This window comes from Lotus japonicus, chromosome 6 (genome assembly GCF_012489685.1).
Source record: "Lotus japonicus ecotype B-129 chromosome 6, LjGifu_v1.2".
NCBI lineage: Eukaryota > Viridiplantae > Streptophyta > Magnoliopsida > Fabales > Fabaceae > Lotus > Lotus japonicus.
Window position 1 is genome coordinate 46729598 of NC_080046.1, and position 21241 is coordinate 46750838.

Genomic DNA, 21241 nt, shown 5'->3' on the forward strand with positions numbered 1-21241 from the left:
AGCGACGTTATATTAGCGACCGACACTACCGTCGCTAAAAAGTATAGCAAAAATAATAAACAAGGTAGCGACGGTATTAGTAACTGACTACTTAGCGACTGATATATCCGTCGCTATTAGCGACTGATTTAGCGACGGCTAAATTAGCGACCGGCGTTTCCGTCGCTAAAAAGTATAATAAATATAATACACAAAGTATCATTTGAAAAAATGTAATGCCTTGGATTCGAACCCAAGATCCACAGCTACAGCTATAATAGCCAAGATTTGCCAGTTGAGCTATTTAGCTTCCTTAGATGTGTTAGCGTTTATTATGTATATGTATTAGTAAAACGTAACCCTAATTTTATCAAAACTCAGTGTCAATGTACCAAATCAGACCCTGTGTTGTGCTTCTCAACTCTCTTTCGCTCACTCTCTTCTCTACACCGCGCGAACCTCCATCATTAGGGCTCCTCTTCATCTTGGTATGAGTTTACTTTTTGGCTCTCTTTACTCTCGCATCCTGCCTCTCGCTCACTCTCTTCTCTTACAAGTCACGAATAGAAAGAGGAAAAGGTCGAGGAGGATGAGGATGAGGGATTCGATGATGTAAGTAAATCCTATTTCTTACAAATCCACTCTTGTGCTTGGAAACTCTGTGACTTGAAGTGTTGATCTGTAACTTGAACTGATACATAATTCTTGCTATTTTTCTATTTCTGTGACTGGGGTCTTCTTGTTATAACTTGCATGGTGAACTGAACTTAGCCACTGTAAAAAGCAACAATTTATGTTTGAAAGAAAGCTTGCCTTTCTTTTTAACCAGTAAATTTTCCCTTTTTTAATTGAAAAGTCTTAACTTTGTGCCAATAATCATCATCAAAACGTAAGGTTCTGTTGGGAATTGGTTTCTTAAATGCAGCAAGAAATTATGGGTGCTTGCTGAAGTTTCATGGTCATGGGGCTTTTTTTATTTGGCATAGCAAACAAGAAAGATATCAGTTCTCAACACCTCTCTTTTTTCTATAGTTTTCAGTAAAAAGCATGCCAACTTTAAGATTAGTTATAAAAACCAAAACAAATTTATCATGTTTTCACTGAGGTAGAGTGTTATTCTGCAAAAACACACTTTGCAATTTGATGATTAAGACTTTTGCCCATAATTCAACCTAGTGCTAGTGGGAGGGGTTGTTCTTGTTTCTTTTAACAAATTAACAAATAGTTGTTTCTGTCAGATTTTGTCACTAAATCAAGGAACTAAGAACCGTGTGTGTGTGTGTGAGTATTAGTATTAAATGAATAGAGGGGTTTATGTTCAAGGTTCAAACTTCAAACATGCTTTCTTCAGCAATTTCAAAAGCAAACAAAAGAGTTGTGTTATCTATCATCATAGTGATGAACAAACCAAAGGACTAAGTCAAATATAATGAGTTTTCATGCAATTAAACTCTGGAAAATCATAGGACTACTCAAGTCACATGTATGTACATACATGTACAATGCCAAGGAAGTTTTGGATCAGAGTGGGTAGGAGAAGATATGGAAAATCATAGGACTACTCAAGTCACATGTATGTACATACATGTACATGTACATGCTTTCTTTTGTTTTTTGCTGCACTAGTTCCTCTGTCTGTACAACTTGGTCTGTTTTTTCTCCCTTTTGTATTTGGGATTGAAGTACCCTTGTACTTCCTTTCAATGAATTTGTTCTTTCGCTGATAAAAATAAAAGTAAATCCTATTTCTCCATGTTCGAATGGCAAGTAACTCCTATTTATTGCCTTGATTGTTTGTAACAGGCTTGTGTGGAATGTGGAGTTGTTATAGCATCTTGGTTGCTGGTTTTTTTGCTGCAAGAAGGTACAACATAATTCACTAATTTCAGTAAGAGAACATTGTACTAATAATTTATTTTTCCCCTCTTAAAGATAACCCCTGAATATGTATCAAGTGGTAAAGTGACTGCAGTAAAATTTCACTAATCTGGTTTGTGGGGCTTATAAAAAAAACTAATATGCTTGTGTTTACAGGTTTTTGGTGGTCACTTGTTGATGCTCTTAAGTCAAATACTTTGATCTTTTGCCTAAGGTATGTTATTTAATTTCTTAACATTGGATGTTTAATGCTAGTTTGTTTGTGTTGTCATGGATTGAATGTTGTATGAACTAATGTCATCAATGGTTGTTAGTTGGAGTGTAAATATGTTGTATATAATATTCAATGCTTGATTATATGACAGAATATGGACATCCGTCAAATTTGCGGTTGGATGTATAATAGAACCATACCTAGCCAAAGGGAGCATACAAGTGCATTTTTTAATGGACTAAATGAATTTTAGTTTTCATTTCTCCTTTTTTCTTTCTTGTATTGGGTTGAAGTACCCCTTGTATTTTTCTTCAATACAGTTCATTTGGCTTATAAAAAAAAAACATGGGCTAGAATAGTGTGTTGTTTTCTTTAAAAAAATGGCCCCTTGACCCGCGGACCTGCTCCGGCTGCACGTTTAAACTGCGGGTTAAACAAGTTGGGTTGCATTAATCCAGATTCTCTCCAAACTAATATATAACTGATCTAAACCAGCTACGAGCCAAGTTGGGCCCAACTACCGGGTTCTAACCCAAATTAAGAACTCTATTAAAAGGAATGATATGGGGTATATTAATTGACACGGTTTTACGGGTCCGTTTAACGTACTCCACCCAATTAGGTGGTGTACGTGTCCTCCACCAAAAAACGTCGTTGGATTTAATTCAAAAAACTCGACGATCGAGATGTAGATTGTCACTGTATAAATACAACCGTTTGGTAAAGGTTTACTAAAAACTGAAAATAGGTTCGTATTAATTACTATATTGCATTTATTGCCATTAACGTCCTGGCATGCGAAAACGGGTGACCAGATGAAACCCTTGTTTTGTCAGTTTACGGAAGGTCTTAAATTGGCAAGATTAGAATGAAGCATAACATTTGAAATCCTGCATCTTAACAATTATATGAATGACTTCCTGAGCACCTATTGATAACGTCGCGTATTTGTACCAACAGAAATGAACACGAAATGGGAAAAGAAGTAATTATTTGTTATTAAAAACCAGTTATTACCCTCAAATCCCACATCATACATGTACCCATTATCGCAGATCATACATCGCCCAAAAAACCCCTAATTAATCAGTTACCCAAGAAAGAACCCCATAAAATTAGCATAAGACCCAGAAGGTTTTCTCAACCCTATAAAATTAAGGGCTGAACATTACAACGAAACCACGACGATTAACTATTTTTCAGTCTACAGAACCTGTAAGACGAAATCGTGTCTTTCTAAATGCGTGCGTTAACCTGTGCTTCACTACCCTGAAATCAGATGCCATAGATTGGATCTTCTAAACTGGATGGAGCAACGTACCAACACAAACAATCTAATCTAGATCCACCTCACAAGCATAGCCCACGACCATGGCCAACAATTATTGCATCCTGCATCACCACTCTTTCTCAATCTTCGCTATAATGTGTTCTAGAAAATGACCCAAATGCCAAAGCCCCTTTTCAACCCACTTCACTATGGACTACCATTTTACAATTATTAATATCTACTTACCCTCTGATAAAATACCCACGAGCCCTCCCGTTGCAAATATGAAAAACCACAACAAAACCGGGAAAACCCGCTGCACCAGGTATTTTGGTGGAGGACGTGTACACCACCTAATTGAGTGGAGTACGTTAAACGGACCCCGATTTTACCACAACAATCTTCTGGAGTTTTTTGACGGTAACAAAACAAAAATCTTCTATAGTTGAAGCTATTGCCAGTCTTATTTAAAATATGAGTTACAATAATGTTATTACTTATTAGTGTTGTCTATACATTTTTTATAGGTAAAAAATGAATTATAAAATAAAAGAACACTTAAAATCTTTTGCGTGGAAATAGTCCCTCGGATACAGGAGGAAACAACAAATTGAAAGGTTCTTTTTTTTGATACATCGGAAAATACAAATTAAAAAAAAAATATTCTCACATGTGTGACAGTTAATGTTTATTAATGTTGGTAGACTTGAAGTCGGAGTCCCTTAGAGCATCTCTAATGGAGTCCTTATTTTGGGACCTTAAAATAAGATTCGGATCTTATTAGATCTCACCATTGAAGCTATATATCCTACATTGCATGAGATATTAGCAAAAGCTAAGATCTGTGCCTTAGCTCAGGTACTCTCAAATGTGAGATCTTAAATAAAATAATATTTTTTCTCTCTCCTTTAATACCATAACCAAAGTGAAAATTAGGGAGAGAAATAAATAATATAAATATATTGAGTATTGTGGGTCCAGACAAAAGTAAAATAAGATCTCAACCACTAGAGTAAAATGTGCATGAAGACCTTATGAGTGTCTTAAATCCTATGTGGCAATTTGGGCCCACAAAAATTGAGTTAAGTCCCAAAATAAGTTCCTACCATTGGAGATGCTCTTACATCATTAACGTGCAAGTGTTTCCTATACCAGACAACTAGAAATAATACCCGTGCGTTGCACGGGTTTATTTACACTATTTTTTTAATATATTATAAAAATTATTATAGTGTAATTAAATTTCTTTTGTATTAACATTGAATTAATTTTATAAACTTTGGTGGTAACCTATTTATTGATTTGGGTTCTCTATTTTTAGATTTATTATTGTAATTCAATTGCAGAGGGGCTGATTTATCATATATCCGGTTGTAAACATTGATACTCAATTAGGGGAAATATTGTTCCCAAATGTTATTCTATTTTTCAATATCATAACTAATCTTTAAAAACCAATTTAATAATTTGAAAAATTCTTAAGTGAATTTGAAATATTTTAAATCAAGTAATAAGGTTTTAATATAAGTTATAATAACATATTTTTTTATACTTTTTTATCAACAATGAAATAATTTTAAATTAAAAATTATAATAAGTTATAATTTTAGTATCGTAAAATATTATTCAGTAAATTTAAATTTATTCAACTTTTGTTATAATTATTTTTCTCTGTTATGCTTCCTCAAGTTATTTTTACTTCTATATAATATAATAGATCAAAAATCATATTTAGTTTAAAAAAAGAATCATATTTAAAGATTTTTTTCAAATAATATATACATTCGATATAGTAATAATAATATCTTATACAATCATTTTTTTTTTAATTTTCAACTATTTTTTCGACATTATTTATTAATAAACATTTTTATAAGTAAAATGTAGTAATAAGTTTTATTTTTTTTTTAATTTCTCAACTTATGATTAATAACTAATAAGATTTATAATTATTATTAACAATTAGTAGAGAATATAAATAAATTATTATTAACAATCTATTATTGTCATTAATGGAAAGGTAGTCAATTTCAATTATTATTATTTTTTAAAAAAATCGCCTTAAGTTGTGATGAATAATTAAAATTTAAATATTTTAAATAAGAGATTTTGAAAAATTTTAAATTTTAATATTTACTTGTTTTTTGGTTACTTAATATTTACTTTTAAATATGAGAAATTGAAAAGTTTAACAATTAATAATTAATATAATGAATAATAAAGTGGATGTAGTTTTTATTTTAGTTTTCAATTTTTTATTTAATGTTTTTAATTCAAAATAAATTTACTATTTTTTATGTGTTTAATGCTATTTTTTCAAATTTGCTTTACATATGTATATATATAGAAAACTTTTTATTTTAAAAGTATTTTATCTAAATTATTTATTAATAAATATTTTTTTAAAATTTTTATTTTTTAAATTTGTCAAATGCAAACTTCAAGTCAATTTTAAGTCTATGAATGTTGTTATTTAATATAAGTAGTTGAATAGTTTTTTATAATACAAATTTTTTCAATTTTTAATTTTTTAATTTTTTAATGTATTTAATATAAAGGTATGTGAGCTTTTATGGATTAATGCATTTATTGCATGCAAAAACACAAGTGTGCTTTACATAATACATATATATATAGATTAATGTTTATGAATGTTTGTAGTGTTAAGCTTTAAATGAAGACGTCATATGTATGTGATGGGACAAATTTCTCCTGTGGGAGTCCAAAGTGAAAAGGGTGCAGAGGCAGGCAGAGTAGAAACTAGTCTTTACCTTAGCATATGAGAATTAATATGATGTATGGTGGTCCTCATTGGTATATAGACACTAGAATCAAATTAGAGAATGAAACAGGTGGGACTCATGTGTCATGTTAGGTTAATGTAATTTGTTTTAAACTTTGGCAAAATTAAACTTTATAAAGTTAAATTTAATTTGTGTTTGTAAATCCTATTGCTGAAGTAAGTTTATAAAATAATTTTTTTGGTTATCAATCATATGAGATTTTTCTAAGCTATCTCACCGCAAGTAGCAACGAGACTAATCGCTCGAGACTTTGAGATCGATCACGCTAACTTAGTAAACATGTTTTTATAAATTCTTCCTCATACACATTGCTATGAATCTAATTTTATACATAAATTTAAAAGAGTTCAATTATGTACCAATTTTCCTACATCTTTTGGAGTTGAGTGATATCATTGTTCACTATGTATACTAAGTTTTTTTAATGTAGGAATGAGAGACACATACACATGAAATGGTCTTTGTCAATGTTGTATCAAATTAACGACAACCCTATAAATTGTAGTAATTTCATAAAACAAATTGTTTATATTAGCAATGAAGGAATTATTTTTATTATTTCAAATCAAAATTGTTTTACCCTAAGATTATAAAGTGCTTATATACTTTTAAAAACAGTATTTATATAAAATGAGTATCGTTAAAAATATCTAACACATTTTTCATCAAAGCCTCCCCCATTTAGCAATTAATTACACATTAATTCCCCCATTTAGCAATTAATTACACATTAATTGGAGAAGAAATTAACAACCAAGTAATTAAAAATGGGAATTTCCAAGGTTTCATTTTGTCTATAATATAATATTCCACTAATGTCTATCTTTTGCTTAGTCGATGTGAGACATTATCTCTTTCGCTGATCTTTTCTTTTCCTCTTTCTTATGGTAAAAACAAGTTAAGTGACAGTAAAAAAAAATTCAAGTTAAATAAAAAAATATGTTTGCTTCTGCAACCGAGTAATGCACTTGTGTAACAGATTATTTCAAGAAAATAATTCCAATCTATGAATAATGGCTTCGAACATTTAAACCATCCCGTATGGTAAAGATTGTTCAAGAAGTGCAAGAACCAAGGTTGAAAAGTGAATGAAATACTGGTAGAGAGAAACTCTACGAAGGAAGATCAAGGAAGAACATCAAAAGAAAATTAAAAGAAGAATATAAAAAGAAGGCTATTGCCAAATTTCTTGTTAATTCCATTAATCTAAGAACAATACAATTTATAGCTTCTTAGGATAAGGAGAGCCATATATTTGGTATCATCACACTTCTTAAAATATTCTAGAATATAAAAAGATAACTAAAAATAGAGGAATTTATTATGGTCCTCTAAAAACTTGTGCATAGTTGCATCATGCACTTTTTACCTGTTATAGTGGGTTTATCAGGTATTTCAAATTAAATTTAATTCAAAAAATATATTTATTAGTTAATTAGTTAATGAAAGTTTTACTAAATTAAATACCTAATAACCTAATCACTAAATTAAACCCTTCATCTACCTTGATCACCATCTTCATCTACCTTCATCATCAACATCAACAGATCTGAAACAGAATAACCTAGAGCCACTTCTCCATCCCTCTCCTTTCTTCTACTTCGGTACTGATCTTCATTCTTCCCTGGAAAAACTTGAACTTCACCACACAGATCTAAAGGTAACAGAGGGAAAAGAAGGAAAAATTGGAGATAACCGACATGAGCACCCACTGCATCGACTGCAAGAGTCCCCAATGCAACCGTCGTGAGCACCACCGTGCGACCACTGCCATCAAAACCCAGGTCCAACCCATGGAAATCCACACCTCCAACCAAATTTCAGGTGCACCTCCCCAACCATCGTCATCCGCCATCAAAACCCAGGTCCAACCCATGGTGCTTTCTTCAAAAGGCTTGCAGTGACCATCGAACCCCCAGAAGCTCAGATCTGGTCCGCGCCAACCACCTTCTTCAACCCCAAAAGCTCAGATCTGTGACAATTGCCAATATCTTCAACCCCCAGAAGCTCGGATCTGGTTCAATCTGGAACAACAACGCCCAATATTTTCATATGCGAACTAGCAACAAGATTTCTGTTCAAGATTTTTCCTTGTTATTCTCAGAATTTCTGGTTTACTGCATAATGATTTACTGCTTTTTTTCTCCCTGTTTTCTGGTTCTCTTGATCTGCAATTTAGTTGCCTCCCTTTATGGTAATCACTCTCTGTAATTGCTTCCCTCTGCATTCTCTCTAGTCTTACGGTGTTGTTATAGACTATGGAGGTTTGAAGATGAGGGATGAAAAATGGATTTCAGAATGGGTTTTGGATATGGTTTAAGAGAGAAGTGGAACAGAAGAGTAAGGATTAATGTTTTTTCTAAATTAATTAAGGATAAATATTTAATTAAGAAAATATATATTTTGACTTTTTTTTTAAAACCTGTTACTGTGAGTCAAAATGAGTTGGTGTAACTTTGCACAAGTTTTTAGAAGATCATAATAAATTTTTCCACTAAAAATAGGAATAAAATGACTAACACTAATTATCCATGCACTTGGGCTTAATAGATCAAACTGAAGAGAGCCCGGTAACTTGGTAGCTATCAACTTTGTAGTCTAAATTGGGCCTTCTACCAAATACTAAGAAGCAAGGGAGAGCGAAATTGAACTTAATATTCCAATGGAAATTTTAAACTAACACACATATACGTTGAAAGAAATGAAGAGAAATTTGATCAAAAAAAAAAAAAAAAGAAATGAAGAGAAATAAGGGAGTTTAAAAAGATGCAGGTGGGGGAGGTGTGGGTCTTGATGAACTTGCGTTCCCTCCCTGCTCTAGAACGCCTTGCTCTGGAACGCCACCCTTAGGTGGTGGGGGTGTTGATTTTGCTTTCCCCTCTGGCTCAGGTTCGCTCCTCATGACGTGTGATGAGACACACGCTAACATTTGTGCTTCATCTGCATAACTCCGGCCGCAAACATAGTATGTATACCTTATTTTACGAGTCCTCCTTTTATTTTTCTCCATCTGTGGAAAAAAAATAAGAAGAGAATAATTAAAGAAGATGGAGGAAGAAGAGTAAAAAGAAAAAGGGGAGGATAGGATTTACCAGTCGTTGTAGTTGCTTGCTCAGTGACTAAGTTTGGAATGTAAAATAATAAATATCACATACATCATACATGCAATATAATTTGTTTTTATAAAATATATAATTTAAATTAAAAATAAATCCTTAAATTTGTAAATCTTACAAATTAATTTACGGAAACATTAAAACAATTGACTGATCTTTGGCTCTCATATATGCAATTAAGTCCAGACATTTAAGAATGTGTATTTAGCTCTTTACATTTTTTAAAGCATATAAAATAGTTTAATAGATATGCACAATTAATGTAAAACAATATTATGTAAGTTTACATTTCCTCTTGTAACAAAAAATAATGCAAAACAATATTATACTAATAATCAATCACAATATGTCATGTAGGAGGAATAATAATTTTCACTTTAATTTTTTTTATGAAAGCAAAAATATATATATATATTAGATGAATGATCGATAATACAATCGACACTCAACAAAGTGAGCAAAAATCTCCTCAAATAATACATAAAGCCTAAAAACAAAAGCTTTGGTGCACCCTCACATAAAAAATTTTAAAACAACAGCATCTAAAAAACACATGCACAAATTGCAGGATAAACCCCAAGCAACATCATCAATAAGGATTCAACCTTGATTGGATCAAGCACTAAACATACAAATCGCGAAAGGGCAACTACGTACCGGGGACCGAGAAGCAGCGATAAGCCTCATAACCCAACAAAACCATATCCCTCTCGCCATTAGAGGGGCCACAAAACAGGGAGAGATACTCACCATAAAGCGAAATCATGAAAACATACCCAATAGAATTGGCGCGCTGATGATTCGGCCGGACCAGCATACCGGACAATGAATCCAAAGCAAAGTCACAACCACCAACAACATACAACCCAAAACTACCTTCGCCGACCACAACACCCCCAATACACAGATTTGCCCCCATTGACCCCTTGGCAAGAAAATGCAAGAACTTCACCCAGATAAAGCTTATATATAGGGGCATACGAACATTATAATATAGGGGCATCAAATATATATTTTACCTGATATTAATCAAAGAAATCACAATTGTAGTTAAAATTTCCCATATATTCCTTTTCCATATGTTTGGTCTTGTACCCTGAAACAAAAGCATCAATCATAAACCATATGCACCTTGTTTTGGAATAATAATAATTGGCTTTATGCAGTTCAAGTCACATAATTGGCTACTTGCCTTTTGCAAATTCTTGCAAATTCTAGAGATAATTCTGACATTCTGCTACTTGTTCAAGAAACCAGGTGTTAGGATTTGATAAATGCACTTGTTTAACAAGCGAGTGTCAAATAAGATGTTGTCGAAGAACTTGGTCTCATCTTTTTTTGAAATTAAAGGCAGAAGAACTTGGTCTCATTAACTACTGATCAGGTATTTAGTTCTCTATTGGAATGATTCTCTATTGCTATTGAATAGTTTTGACATATTATGAAAAGATAGGCTCAATTTTACATTTTTCTTTAACTGTTCTCCATTTATTCAAACAAACTTTTGGTTTTGGGGTTAAGGCTAATAATAGTTTGTAGTGAAGACATCATTCAGTTAATATTTGATGTAGAGCCAAGCCAGTAGACAGTGATGGGACACATTTCTCCAGTGGGAGTCCTTGAGACTTGAGAGCATTTCCAAAGTGAAAAGGGCAGGGTTACAGAATGGGTAAAGCGATGCAAATTCATGAGTATCTTAAATGTGGAGGAGGGGTAATGCTGCATAGGTAGGCAAGGTCAAATATTTAGAAACTAGTCTTTACCTTGGCATATGAGAATTGCCTTATTTATATGATATGATATGATGTATGGTGGTCCTCATAGGTAGACAGTAGAATCAATTAGGGAATGAAGCAGGTAGGACTCATGTGTCATGTTAGAATAATGTTTTTTTTAAACTTTGGTGAAATTAAACTTGATAAAGTTAGATTTAATTTATCTTTGTAAATCCTATTGCTAAAGTAAGTTTATAAAATTTTTTTTTTTTTGTTAAGAACCTGCATCGATCAAAGTTTTTTTTTAAGTTATCTTACCACCGGCAGCAATAAAATTAATCCCCCGAAATTTTGAGATAACGTTAAATTAGTAAACATCTTTTTATAAATTCTTCTTCATACAAACCGCTATGAATTGAATTTTAAATTTGATTTTTAAAGAGCTCAATTTTTTATCAGTTATACAACACATTTTAGTGTTGAGTGATATCATTGTTCACTAGATATACTAAGTTTTTTTAATTCAGGAATGAGAGACAAACACACACCTCCTTGTATATCTACTATATATATCTTGGTCAATGTTGTATCAAATTAAACGACAACCCTATAAATTTTAGTAAATTCATAAAAGAAATTGTTTATATAAGCAATGAAGGAATTATTTTTATTATTTAAAATCAAAATTGTTTTTAGTGGCATTGATATTGTTAAATTGTGGCATTTAAAAAATGTCACAAGTGATATTACTGGCATTCACCTTAAGTGCCCCTATTGCAGGTGCCACAACTGCCTTTGTGGCATTTTTTGCTTAAATGCCGGTTTTTGTATGCCACAAATGCTACTGGCATCTTTTAAATGCCACAAATGGATACTGGCATCTTTTTAAATGCCACAAACTACATATATGCCTCATTTTATCAATAATATTTAATTTACTTATATATTCATACTTTTATACTTTGTAGCCGAAATCCTCCTGTTATCTTTTTTTTTTTTGAAAATGAAATCCTGTTATCTTTTATAGAGAAAATGATTAATAAAAGGAAAATATTGTTAACAATCAATATAAGCTCTACCTTCACAAGAGAAATAAACAAATGGGCATGAACATGAAATGACATATATGGTTCCAGCATCTGAATTTGAGTACATAAAGATTGAAACACCAAAGTACATAAATCTATTAGAAGAAGATATATGTAAACAGCCAACACTAGCTAACCAATTACATAAAGATTTAAAGACTCAAATATTGATAGACATTTTCTTCATTGTATCTATATTGTCATCAATTGACCCTGCAATGAAAAGAGTAGGCATATGTCAAATTTCTAATCAGTAGCTGAAATCCAAAAAAAACCATAGAGTAGGTTATGTCCTTTCTCCATTGAGATCGAACTAGAAGCCTAACTGACATGCATGACTCTACTCATCCATCTCATCCATTAATTCAATTCAATCTATCATATCAGCTACACAAGGGGAAGATGGATAAGGTGATGCTATAAGAAATGAGAGAATAGTTGTGGATGCAAGGACCCAATCAAGTAATCACTTCAATGAGAAATAGAAAGGAAAACATTCAGGATTCAAAACTAAATTTCCAAACTAGTGGCAAACATGACTAACCTCACTAACATTAGTGAAATCCTTTTGCATGATCAGCAGTTTCAACCGGTTCATCGTAAAATTGTTGGTTTGAGTTAGTTCTTGTTCCACCTGCTCTTACATGTCATTTGGGTAAATTGATAGCATGTCATTAACTTAACTTATTTTAAATCAGCAGCACAAAAATACAGTAAAATTAGTATGGCTGCATGTATAACATAATAATCATAACTTAAATAAACTTAAAAACATATGACATACAACCCAAGGGTGGAGGCTCCCTTTGAGACATAGAAACACTTCAGCACACTTTATCTAAAAGAAAGCATAATACTCCACAATTCAGATAGATGTATTACCAACAGTATATAAAAACCGTACAAATTTTGTAAAAGCAAACACCCAATCTGCTAATTGTGAGATACAAAAAAATTACCTGAGAAGACTCAGGATCATCTGAAGACGAAGCCTTAGCTCGACTTCTTCTTCCTTCTAACACAGCATGCACATTTACATAGCTAACCATGGGTGTCTGCAATAAAAGAGTTGCAATGATTTTATCAACTATTCTTTCCAAGTTATCACCGAAAGAATACATATAATAGGGCAACACTGCAATGGTTTACCTCGTCCGCAGTATAATCAGTTTCAATATTATTATCCATTTCAATCGCTGCACCGTACCAAGTAAAACTTTCAACACTGCAATGGTTCTGGAAAGAGTACCTTGTAGGACCTATTGACAATGGAAAGAAGCATAAAACTTTCAAAACTCTATCGAACATAGAGACCAAATCAGACTTTACTCAAGTACACATATATACCTTCTCCACGATGATGATACGCCCTTCAAGTACACAGATATTAGATACTTAGGACATCAATCAGCATCATCAACAATCTCCATTGTCACGAAATCAAACCCATAGGAAAATCCAACTCAAAGGTAAGGAACCAAAGCATCATAAACACAATGCCAAATGTGATTGAAAACTTTCCAATAGAATAGGTAAATACCTTGACCATAGTTTGACTGAACCTAGAAATGAGACAATATCGATTCAAATACCAGCCACTGCAATAAGGGCACCAAACCGCAGTAGAGCCTCCTAGGAAACTCCATCGGGTAAGCACTCCTTCAATGTAGAGGTTAGTGTTCAACTCACAATGTTATCAATATGGAACAAGAAATAAATACAAGTAGGGACTATGTACCTGCAACAAATATCTGTTTCCCATTTCATGAAGCATCATTTATGTAGGATCACGCGCTTACCACTACGCCAAAACCAATTGGTGTTAGTGAGGGCGCAACGTTATTTCTTATAGCGTAGCAGACAACGCCCCGTTTCGAATGCTACCTGCAGGCAGGATGCTGGCCCACCTGGACCCAACAATCCCCCCCCAGCACCTGCCAGCCAAACTAGCTGCACAGCATGCCTTCCGTGGGATTCGAACATGGGACCTGGCTCTGATACCACTTGTAGGATCACGCGCTTACCACTACGCCAAAACCAATTGGTGTTAGTGAGGGCGCAACGTTATTTCTTATAGCGTAGCAGACAGCGCCCCGTTTCGAATGCTACCTGCAGGCAGGATGCTGGCCCACCTGGACCCAACAATTTATACTCACTTTCTTTGATACTGATGGATTTTACAATGTATATTCTTAGGAAAAAAATACTTCGACATGATAGTTTTAAGAAATTATGTTTCCTCAACTGAGCTAGTTCACTAAGAAATCAGAAATGCATTTCCACATAAGAAAAACCAATGATGAAAATGGTTAAAAAGGAAAAAGTGAATAGAAAATGGTCAGGTCAGTGTCCGTATCATTTCCAAGTTCATATTTATAGCAATTAGTTAAAAGGGAAAAAACTACCAAACTAAATAACATGTCTTGTAGAATAATATACCACACAGACATATAAAGAAGAAAGACTTACAATAGCTTGAGGATAGAGCATAGGTCTGTAAGCAATAATACTACTAATATAAAAATCAAAATAACATGTTTAACACTACAGTTGTCAGATAAGGTATTTAATCTTAACTTAAGAACCATTAATATTCAGGGAGATGAATAATAAGATATAAGTGCGGGAGAAAAGAGGGAAATGCAGGGCATACAACCCCAATGTTCTGATACTGTTGTATTTGATTTGTTTGTTTAGTTGTCATTTGAGAGTTTGATGTTGAGTTGCTTCACGCAACTGCCCTGCTGGCACAGGAACTTCAAATGGAAAGAAGCACAAAAATTTCAAAACACTGTCGAACATAAAGAGCAAATCATCCAGATATCTTCCATGCATTGGATTTGAAGAAAAATTAAAACAATTGAAAATTCAAGTCCCAAAATCAGACTTTACTCAAAAGGTATACCTTCTCCACGGTGATAACACGCCCTTCAAGTACACAGTGAATCAGAATATCAGATACTTGAGACATCGATCAGCATCGTCAACAGTCTCCATTGTCACGAAATCAAACCCACATGATTCCGTAGTCCATGGATCAACTAACATATGCCTATATATCACCTAGGAAAATCCAACTCCACATGAATAACAACACCAGTGGCAGCTAAAAAAACACAAGTGAACAAGTCACATCCAAAAATAAGATTTAATCCCTGTGTCATGTCCAAGATCTTTCAAAACAGGTTAAACCATAGCTTAAAGTCAAAACAAGTTTGATAACGAATATAATAGATGAACATGTTTAAATCAAGTTCACTATCAAGAGAACTAGCCAAACCTTTAAGGCTAATCAAGACTTGAGAACATATAGATAAGTTCAATGGCCAAAAAACCAATTCATCAAACAAAATTTCACCCTGAAACTATTATCCAAGCAAATATGTAAGTTAGCATTAATAAAGAGAAAAACCACCACTTCAGACTTGTTCCTAGAATCTGAAATGTACAGGATTAAAATTTACAAGCAAAGAACAAACAACTAAATACTGCATAAATGCTTGGCATTTCATCAAACAGTTGGTGTACAGTTAGTCGATCTTTGTCATTTCAACACATACTGAGAATCAAATGCAAGGTACCTGATCCAGTGATTGGAGTTAAAAGATGAAAAATAACACAATAAATCAAGTAAGGGAACGTTGAGCAATCGAAGCTACCTGGAGACCACCACAACCTGCTGCGATTAGTCATGGTTTACTCGTGGAAGCAGGGAAGCTCAAAAACCCTTCGAATTTGGAACTATGCATCGCCGTTTTGCAAATTTCCTGAACCCTAACATGAATCCCCTTCGCACATAACGTCTCCGCCAATTTCCTCCGCACCCTCGCCGCAACCCTGTCTTCGAGTTCACAGTTTCCAGCGCCATCATCGTCGCCCTCATCGCTCAATCGAGCAACTTCTCTGCCAAAAACGCCGCCGGTGGAATGGTACCAACATCGTCGTCGATCCTCCGCCACCTGAGACGGTTATCTCCAAAACGGTTCAGGATTTGACGCCGCTTCGCTCGGAGACGGAGAAGCTACGAGAAATCGATGATCAAGGGAGAGAAATCAAAAGTTAGAAGGGAAAATGATATTTGCAGAAATAAATAAAAAAATTTGACTTGAAGTTTTTGTTTGTGTTGTAAAAAGCTTTTAGAAACTTAAGCAATGAATGTTTGATTGCAGAGTCTCTCTAGCACACTAGTAATTAGGCGAAATGACCACTTTAGAAAATGTGCTGCCAAATAGCTACTAATTCGCTAGGAATGCAGTAGTGGCATTCTATTTAAATGCCAGAGTAATATCAGTTTGTTGCCAAATAGCTGCTAATTAGCTAGGAAGCGGTCATGAATTAGTGGCATTCTAATTAAATGCCAGAGTATTCCAGTTTGTTGCCAAATAGCTGCTAATTAGCTAGGAAGCGGTATTAAATTAGTGGCATTCTAATTAAATGCCGAAATAATATCAGTTTGTGGCATTTTTTTGGTAAATGCCACAAATGTAGTGCCACTAAAACAAGTTTTTTTTGGTCAATGTTGTATCAAATTAAACGACAACCCTATAAATTTTAGTAAATTCATAAAAGAAATTGTTTATATAAGCAATGAAGGAATTATTTTTATTATTTAAAATCAAAATTGTTTTACCCTAAGATTATAAAGTGTTTATATACTGTTAAAAACAGTATTTATATAAAATGATTATTGTTGAAAGAAATGCAGAGAAATAAAAGAGTTTAAGAAGATGCAGCTGGGGGTGGTGTGGGTCCTGATGAACTTGCGTTCCCTCCCTGCCTTGGAACTCCTTGCTTTAGAACGCTACCCTTATGTGGTGGTGGTGTGATGAGACACATGCTAACATTTGTGCTTCATCTGCATAACTCCGGTGGCAAACATGACATTTATACCTTATTTTACGAGTCCTCCGTTTATCTTTCTCCATCAGTGAAAAAAAATAAGAAGAGAAGAAGAAGATGGAGGAAGAAGAGAAAAAAGAAAAAAGGGAGGATACCATTTTTATTTCTATCTCTCTCATCTTATCATCTATCACATCTCATACTTTTTCTCTCTTACTTTTTCTTTTCTTCCTATCTCTCTCCTCCTCCATCTCTCTCCACCTCATCTTAGAGATGTGAACATGATTTACCAGTAGTTGTAGTTGCTTGCTCAGTGACTAAGTTTGGAATGTTAAGCTCCCATTTATAGGGTCGGACATCCTCTGAAGCCCCTCTGCGCGCAGTTGATAGCTCAACCACATGATTGATCGAATGGTAGCAAACAATTAACCTCACCTATTCATGCCTTATAGGAAAAACGTAAAAGCATGAAAGAGACCCTTGATATTTTCATGGTTTTGGAGAATCATTTCACTCACTGTATTCAATATTTTACTAAGGAATGGAAAAAGATAAAAGTTAATGTACAATCAAAGAAAGAAGAAACTGAAGTGTTGCAGATATTCTTTGGTTGGGACTCACACAAAATGCATCATTGTTATAGTACATATGCATTAAAATAAGAAGAAAAGACAAAACATGTGAATGGGAAAATGGGTAATTTTGTTTTTGTTTTATAATAAAAATATATGTATATATAAAGTTTCAAAATTGATAAATGTAGTTTACATGGAAAGGGATGCAATAAGAAAAAACTAAATTCAAGTTGATTCGGTGAAAGTTCAAATCTGGTCCAATTTGAGTTTGATCGATATATTAAGGTAACCAAAGGCAAGGCAAGTATTTCGGTTTAATCGATAACAGGGGTCGAGGCTCAGATGCACAATCAACAAGCAAGAAATGTCAAAGGCTAAACAATAAAGATCCCCCCACATGCATATCTGCCTATGCTTATTACATCCTTTGGTCCTATTTATAAGTATATAAGAGAAGAAAAATCTTGGTCTTTTTTATAAGAACTAAATGAAAGTTTGAGCTATATTAATTATTTTTTTCCAATGATGCCCTTATTAATTCTAACTTGTAAAAAATGACATTATTAATTTTTCTCTCTTTCTCACTTTCCAACACTAATAACAAAGGGTAATTTTGGAAGTTTATTTTGATTCAAGACATATTTAATGCATTTTATCTTGTTTAACTACATTTCTTAAACTATATGAATTTTTTTTTGTTGCTTATAAATATGACCGGAGGGAGTATAAGATAACATTGAGACTTATGTGGTTTCACTAAATATAAGCTAACTTTGCAAAAGTTAATCTTTTTTTCATATTTGTCATTGCATTTATTGTTTTTTCAATTCCAAAATTTTGAAATTAAAACTCACCTTTACTCTCTTTCATCTTTGTACTACTCACTTAAATATGAGTAAATATAGAAGATTATATCATTTTTCAAAAACAAATGCATCAATTAATGCCTTTTAATAAGTGTAATTTTTACAACTTCATCTTATAATTAGAGACGGAGTAATATTAATGCTGGTAGATTAGAAACAAAGTGACATCAAGGCCCCTTTTAACCAATATTTACATGTAAGTGTTGTATGTACAAGACAAGATTTATGAGTAAAATAAGAAACAAATGCTTACGATGAAAATCAAAAGAAAAAGAAATATTTGTGGTCACAGTTAAAAAAATATATTTTGACTCATTCACACCTCATTTTATATATTCTATCTCATTTCACTCACTTTATCTTTTTATTTGTCTCGTATTTTCTTATCTTATTTATCTCTCATTTCACTCTTATCTTTAATTAGCTTATAAAAAAAAAGGGCAAGTGTTTTTAGAAAGTGAATGAAACTTTTTAAAAAGAATCATGGGTATGGATATCCGGGGTAAGAACGCGTATAAAGTCATTGAGAAATTTCTGATGGGAAAAATTGTGTATGAAATTTTGAAAAAATAAATAAATTTCGATACTATTTGGTACTTTTTGGTTACTACTTAATTAAGTTCTTTTTTGGTACTTTTTTTTCCGAAAGTTAAATAGATAAATATATATATATATATATATAAGAAACGTTGAAAAACAACCCTATCAACATGGGTACAGTAACCTGTGAAACACCTGATAAAACGCAGCTCATATAGCAAGAACCTCTCTAAAAACCTTCCAAAGAACACGAAAAACCTAACACGTGGATAGTAAAACCCTACTCTTCTAGAGAGATCTCCATAAAAGTCGAAAAAAAAGTGACAAATTCAATTGACGAGACCTATTAAACCGCTTGATACCTGCAAACATAGACTCAAACCAAAAGAGCATACCAAAAGCCCGAACAGATAAAACCCAACAACGCTATATAGCTGACAGAAAAAACAAGATAAAAAAAGACATCAAAGAAAGCCCAGGCTCCAAAAGGCCTCCAGACCCGCAGCAGCGGCCCAAAAGAAGATCTCCCAACCGAATCCATGCAGAAGCCAAGACGCTGAAGCCGAAAGGTGACCGTAGCAACAACAACCAAATCCAGGCTACAAACGACTTTTTTGGTACTTCTTAGGTATATATTAATCAAAACAAAATTTTCTAATTATTTTTATTCATGTTACTAGTATTGGGACCCGTGCGATGTACGGGGGTATTCATTTTGTTTATATCGTGTGTATTATTTTCAAGATTTGTGATATTTATGTTATATTTATTGAAAGAAAACTTATGAATTAAAAGACCAAAATTAATTTTAAATATTAGAAAACATAAATTTGTAATTTTTTATGATGAATGTGTTTGTTTTTATTTTGTAAAAACCCAATTATTTTAGGCTTAAATATCCTTTTGGTCATTGAAATTGTAAATGGAATCAAACCTAGTCCCTGAAAAAATTTCGCATCAAATTGGATCCCTAAAATTTTTGAAATCCAATTTAGGACAAATTGTGTTTCACTATGATGTGTTGTGAATTTAACACAGTCATCACCTTCTCATAATCTCATTCATTTTATGTGTATTTTTAAAATCCTACATGTTATTTTAATTTTTTTATTTCTCACCCACCTTTTCATCTTCATCTTGTTCATCTTCTTCCAGTTCCACTTCTTCCATCAAACCCAGCAGTTCAGAACCACCATTACCACCTCTTCTCTCTTCCTTCTCCTCCCTCTCCTCTAACCCACCATACAGGAACTTATAGTGAGAGAATTTTCCATTTTGTCTCTTCCTCCTCCTCCCCCTCATACCAGGAACAACAAAGCCAATGTATGGACCATAAAGCCACCTCAAACGACCGCCTCCATTCATCTTCTTCCGCATATCAGCTAAGCACTCGAGAGGTTAACCAAACTCCAACATTCATCCATCATCTTCTCCCCTCACCTCCACCCAAAACCACCACCAAACCACCCCACCGACATACCACCCGAACCAAAACCGACAGAACCCACCACCAGAACCACCCCACAGACAGTACCCACCCGTAACAGAACCCACCACCACCCTGTGGTTCTAGTCTCGATCACATTCACACCTTTCCCCTCCGTCGCAACCAACCATCCACCGCCAGATCCCTTTAACAAGGAGGAGGTGAAGAAGAGAAACCACCAACTATGACCCAAGATCCAACCTTTAATTTACACTCAAGATCGAGAAGAGGGGGTCGAGAGCTTTGAGAACTTTCCTTTTTTTTTTCAGAACATAGCTCGTTGGAGAGGATGGCGATGGTGGCGTCGGTGGTTGTCAAAGTCAACGGCGACTAATCATCAAATTGGTTAAGGGGGTTTATAGCTTGCTTCAAGGGGAGTTCATTCTTGGTGTTGGTTTCATCATTGGCTCAGCTATCTCGCCGGAAAGCATGAGAGAAGTTGACGGTGGTTGGCGGCTGATGAGAAATATTTTACCCACTTTTCATAACCTTAATTTTCCATTGATGATGATTCTTTAAGCTTAATTGACTATGTTTGGAAAATATTTATATTATGAGGTATAATTAAGTTTATTATTATCTTCATGTTATATTTTGCAGCAAGGGCATTTTGGGAATTGCGGAATGAAGATTGCATTTGTGCTGAAGTGAAGATTGTATTTTATATTTTATTAAGATTTAATTTCGGAATAAATTATCTTTAGGATTCAAACTTATTTAAGTTTGTTGTTTTAGGATTCTATCTTTAGGATTTATTTTTATCTTTTAGGATTTGATATTGATTAGGATTTGTGATCTCATGTACTATTTAAGGATTTGTGCTAAGACAAACAATTACCTTCTACCTACTACTTTATTATTTTAATGCAAT

The 21241-nt window shown here is 33.5% G+C and overlaps 2 long non-coding RNA genes across 2 annotated transcripts; one reads left to right on the top strand and one right to left on the bottom strand.

Annotated features, from left to right (window-relative positions):
• Positions 1-323: 323 nt before the first annotated feature.
• Positions 324-2330, top strand: LOC130721829 (uncharacterized). Its single transcript, XR_009013666.1, has 3 exons — positions 324-591; positions 1783-1843; positions 2014-2330. It is a non-coding gene; the product is annotated as an uncharacterized LOC130721829 (long non-coding RNA).
• A 10567-nt stretch (positions 2331-12897) lies between these two features.
• On the bottom strand, positions 12898-14187 carry LOC130726573 (uncharacterized). The gene is made up of 4 exons (XR_009014905.1): positions 13605-14187; positions 13412-13488; positions 13214-13323; positions 12898-13119 (listed from the first exon to the last, which is right to left on the bottom strand). It is a non-coding gene; the product is annotated as an uncharacterized LOC130726573 (long non-coding RNA).
• Between the last annotated feature and the right edge of the window lie 7054 nt (positions 14188-21241).